The 5,750-nt window shown below is 41.3% G+C and overlaps 1 long non-coding RNA gene across 1 annotated transcript; it reads right to left on the bottom strand.

The window, feature by feature from the left end:
• Positions 1 to 3,881: 3,881 nt before the first annotated feature.
• Positions 3,882 to 4,470, bottom strand: LOC121994414. The gene is made up of 3 exons (XR_006115710.1): positions 4,352 to 4,470; positions 4,091 to 4,166; positions 3,882 to 3,913 (listed from the first exon to the last, which is right to left on the bottom strand). It is a non-coding gene; the product is annotated as an uncharacterized LOC121994414 (long non-coding RNA).
• Positions 4,471 to 5,750: the final 1,280 nt, after the last annotated feature.

Here is a 5,750-nt window from a genome sequence, read left to right on the forward strand (position 1 = left end):
TTTCTTGGAGCCTTGAAGCCTTCCATTAGAGCAAACCATTGCTCTATCTCCATCATAAGAAAATTTTCGATTCTTGATTTCCAAGAATCGAAACTCGTAGAAGTGTATGGTGGAGCCACCCTTGTGTCAAATCCAAGTCCATCTTGGAATTGCATCTTGAAGTTGAGCTTGATAAAGTCTTGAACTTGAAGAATTTGCTCCAACTTCTTCACCCCTCTAGCTTTTCTTGTTATACTTGACCCTTCCGGCAATGATTCCGGTGAAGAGCAGCCTTGCTCTGATACCACTTGTTAGGACCAAAAGTAGCTAGAGGGGGGGGTGAATAGCTCGTCGCGTTCACTCGGTGCTTGGCGTTGCTTGTTTCTTCAAGGATGCGCAGCGGAAATACAAAGAAACAAATACAAACACGCTAACACGATTGGTTTACTTGGTATCCACCTCACAAGAGGTGACTAGTCCAAGGATCCACACCAACACACACACCCTCCACTAATGAAACTCTCCTTTATGGTAACTACCAAGGGCGGAGAAGCCCTACAAGACTCAATACAAGAAGAGAGGGAAAGGATACAAGAAATACAAGCTTACAATGAGTATAAACCCTAACCCTAGCTTCTCTTCTTGGCTTTGATCCGCCTCTTGACTTGGAAAACCTCCAAGATCCTTCAAGAACTGGCGTGAGAGTAGAGAGGAGCTGGCGAGAAACTGGAGTGAATCGGAGAAGAGATGCGCAGGACACACTCCTGCAGCTATAAACGACGCTAACGGTCGGATCCCGATCGATTCGAATGATCCCAATCGATCGGGAGGCTTTGGATCGATCCACGGATCGATCCGAGGCTCGTGCGAAAGCGCTGGATCGATCCACGGATCGATCCGGCGCTTATCGCGCACAGCGTCCCAATCGATCCATCGATCGATTGGGACCTCTGATCGATCCACGGATCGATCCGAGTCTCTGTGGGACGGTCGGATCGATCCACTGATCGATCCAGAGCCTGGATCGATCCACTAATCGATCCAGCACTTGATTTTTGTCCAAACCAAATCCCAAACCTCTCAAACCAACATCCGGTCAACCTTGACCTGTTGGTATGTTATGCCTAGCATCTAGTCACTCCCTTGACCTGCTAGGACTCCCTTACCAAGTGTCCGGTCAATCCCTTTGACCCACTTGGACTTTTCTCTGTGCCAAGTATCCGGTCAATCCCTTTGACCTACTTGGACTCTTCTTTCATGCCAAGTATCCAGTCAATCCTTTGACCTACTTGGACTTCCCAGCACCAGATGTCCGATCATCCTTGATCCATCTGGATTTTCCCTTGCCTGGCTTCACTCACCAGGACTTTCACCTAGCTTCACTCACTAGGACTTTCACCTGGCTTCACTCACCAGGATTTTCACCTAGCTTCACTCACTAGGATTTTCCATCTGCCTAGCTTCACTCACTAGGACTTTCACCTGGCTTCACTCACCAGGATTTTCCATCTGCCTAGCTTCACTCACTAGGACTTTCACCTGGCTTCACTCACCAGGATTTCCATCTGCCTAGCTTCACTCACTAGGCCGTTCACCGCTCTCTTCTCTCACCAGGATTTCCATCTGCCTAGCTTCACTCACTAGGACTTCCTTCTGCCTGGCTTCACTCACCAGGACTTCCTTCTGCCTGGCTTCACTCACCAGGACTTCCTTCTGCCTGGCTTCACTCACCAGGACTTTTCTTCTGCCTGGCTTCACTCACCAGGACTTTCATACTGCCTAGCTTCACTCACTAGGTCTTTCATTTTGCCTAACATCCCAGTTAGGACTTCCCGGTCAAGTATCCGGTCAACCTTGACCTACTTGACTCTTCTTCAATCAATATCTTATTGTCAAACATCTAAACCCAAACCAAGACTCAGCTTGGTTACCCAGGTCAACCTTGACCTGAGGGATATTGCACCAACAACAACAACAGCAACAACAACAAGCTCATACTGGAGCCACTCTGCCGGTAGCTCATAATCCAGCAATTTCAACTACTGGAGCACAGAAAGGGAAAAGAGCCGGAAGAGAAAGAACATGTATATTTTCCTCCAGCCACGGTTTCTCCGATAAGGCGTCCGCGAGCCTTTCTTCCTACTCCTATGGAGCAGGGAGGACGAAGGCTTGTATTTCAGGAATCTTCTGGTGAAGCACCAGATAGAGAAAAGCGTAAAGTTAAAATGATAACTAGTGATAGCTCGTCGGAAAAAGTCATCTCTCCATTCTCTCAAAGCGTGTTGGATGATCCGCTCCCTAAGCGGTATCAAAATTTGTAGATCGGCGAGTACACTGGGACTACAGATCCAGAGGATCATCTATTGAAATTTGAGAATGTAGCATTATTACAACAATTCTCTGATGGGGTGAAATGTCGGATGTTCCTTAGTACACTCGGGGGAGCTGCACAACATTGATTCAAGAGATTGCCAGAAAAATCTATCCGAAAATTTAAGAATTTCAAGAAGGTTTTTCTACACCATTTTTCCAGTAACAAGAGGTATCATAAGACTCCTTAGAGTTTATTTTCAATTAAACAAGCATCTAAAGAGTCCATCAGAGCCTACATCAAAAGATTCAATCAGGTAGCTATTGATGTACCCAATGCTACTACTGAAATCTTAGTAAGTGCTTTCTCTCAAGGTTTAAATGATAATGATTTCTTTAAAGATCTGGTGAGAAACCCTCCGGCGAATTTTGATTCCTTAATTGAACGTGTCACTGAATTTATTAATGTTGAAGAAGCTCAAGCTGCCCGCAGAAAGGAGAGCACTACTTCTTCTCCTACTCTGGTTAAGGAGAAAGCTCCTGCTCCTGTTCCTCCACTAAGGGGGCCACGGGTAATTCATCCACCTCATCGTCATCTAGAATATCGTCCGCAAGAAGTGCAACATGTGGAAATCACTACAACAAAAACCCTCATAGACATCGGTTTTCCACCGATGTCTATTACATTTTCGACCGATGTCTATGAAGGCGATGTAAAAGGTCTGCCATTTTAGACATCGGGTTATAACCGATGTAGTATCACTTAACGATATCGGGTGTAAAATCGATGTAATATTATATGTTAATAACACCAGTTTTGGCAGCGGTATACAACCGATGTAATATTAGTTAATGACACCGGTTTTACAGCGGTGGAAAACCGATGTAATATCAGTATTGTTTAACGACACAAATTCGATTTTCGAAATAATAAAAAACTAATATTGTCACCAAGCAAATCATAAAATTAAGTTAATATTATTAATTCACTAAGAAAATCACAAATAAAAATGCACCGATGTATCTAAACACACCAAGTCAATATCCATATAACCAACACATAAATATTCTTCTTACAACATAAAAAGATAATAGATATTGTGCACATCAAGTCAATATCCACAAATTACACATAACTATTTTTCTTACAACATCAAAAGTTAATAGATAGTACACAAATATTTTTCTTATTGGTGCCAACGTTATCCTTCTTACTCTGTGCAGATATTTAACTAAATCTTCCCTAGTGTTCTCTTCCCCTTCAGCCACTCACATTTCCAGCTTTTGAAATAGCACTCGGTAAACATCTGATTACAGAATCCCTGGAAATTCAAAGACTGGATTGTTCTATCTCCATCTCGAAGCCACGTAAGATCATCTCTCCCACCTAAACATATAGGTGACAGAAGTGAGATGGCAGTAACAAGGAGTTCATACCTGTTTAGTTAAGATTCAGCAAGCAAACATGATATGTACCATGTAGTGAGGGCAAGTCAGAAGGCCAAGGGCGCTTGAGCCTAAGTGGAAAGGAAGATGGATACATTGGAAACGTTGTTAAAGGCTCAATATCCCAAAAAGAGACTCTTGGCTGACTCTCTCCAGAAGTTGACTCATCCCAGCCAACCTACAAGAAAAGACAGATTCAGTTTCAAGAGGAAGTGGCAAATTAAGAACTTAGAGGTGGCATTCAAGAAACATTAATGGATTGCAACACTTTTACATGTTACTATAAAAGTCAGAAAATGGTTATCACATGGCAGGTTTGCTGAAGAGGAAAGTCAGAAAACTTCAGTATATATACCTTCACAGAGCGCCAATATGAATTTGGCCATCGGACAGGATCTAGATCACTTATCCCTGTGACATTGCCCATATATCTAATAATAAAAGGACAAGGCAATTAGAAGCTACTGTGCATTAAAAAGCCTGTGCCAAACTAATATAGATGCTTTTAATATAAATAGGGGAAAGCAATACTCAATTGCACATCAGATAGCTAATGGATGTTCCAACAACAAAAAGAAAAATGCAACTCAGGAATGAGAAAGGCTACAGTACCAACCTGCGCACACTAGACTCCTCAGTTTCAAATAGCATTCTAAAACGCATGTCGATGGAAACACGGGTGTGATATACTGCTTTGACATACTTATCTAGAGGGATGACAAACTCTGAAGGGCTTGCCCTGATAGCAAAGATTATGCTCAGAGTTATAGCTCCTACAACAATAAAGGCAAAATTGTGCTGAAGCAATTACCCAAATTGAGTCTACAATTCCATTGATTGAACCAAACAGAAAGAGATGGTCAAATCGACTCTTTCTCTAAAAGCTTTCTTTTTAGAATAGCTTGGCACCCGTGAATCTAATAATCAGTATCTATTCATAGAACACAGCAATTAAGGCTCTTTATTCAAGCTTCTTCAACAATTCAAATGCTTGATCTAGTCTTCCTAAATAGAAGTTAGCCTTTGCCTTCAGGAGCCAACGCCAGCAATATAGAAGAAAAAAAATACTACAAAAGTTGCTAAAAGCCCAGAAAGAACGACATCCACTCATCACTTTGTTGTCTCAAACTCTATATCGAGCATTGGTCTTCAAGGAACAAGCCCAAGGTTCCGCATCACTAAAAACGCATTGCATAAGATACAACAATATTAAAACAAACTGGGTTTTTAGAATAATGTAAAGGGAACAACAACACCGGAACAATGCAGAGGGATTTTGGATGTCAACTTGGAGTGTCGGAGTGTCAGTGCTTGAATTTGTGTTAAAAGGGTTATCTCTCACAGGCAACTCAATTTTGCCCATAGAATCACACGAATTTTGAAGAAGTATCAATAAAGAACTTACCATAAATCTATGTGGTTAGTGACAAATTTGTTAATCATCAGCACATTGCTAACATGATGTGAGGAATTAATATTTATACAGTGCAGAAACCATATCAAAGACCCCATCCTAGAATTTCATACAATATTAGCAACAAGAATAACATTTCTGAAGCTAACATCAATGTGTGTACAATAAGTAGATGACCACTTTTTGTGTGATTGTTGCTTAATTTTAGCCAAACAAGGGACTATAACTCATACTCATAAATCTACACGGCTCAAGCATAACTAAGCAGTTCCAACACTAAGTTTTATAAAACAAAGTAGCTTCAAAATGGGTGCCAATGCAGAATATATTTGTTGGTTTCTTCAGCAAGCTCCATTCGACTAATAGTGACTTAAATGAAACATTTCTATCATCCATGCACCAGCATACCTAAGTCATTGTTGTTCATGCCTTTCTTCCAACAACATACTCTCGATTAGTTGTGAGAACCAAACCATCAGAAATCAGTAGGTAACTCTTTCTTCCAAATATGTTACAATATAGTTAATTATTATGGTTCATATATGGTTAGAATGAGCCAACAGCAAAGCAGGAATACATATTTTTTCCTTTTTCAAATTAC

The sequence above is a fragment of the Zingiber officinale genome, chromosome 6A, assembly GCF_018446385.1.
Source record: "Zingiber officinale cultivar Zhangliang chromosome 6A, Zo_v1.1, whole genome shotgun sequence".
Lineage (NCBI taxonomy): Eukaryota > Viridiplantae > Streptophyta > Magnoliopsida > Zingiberales > Zingiberaceae > Zingiber > Zingiber officinale.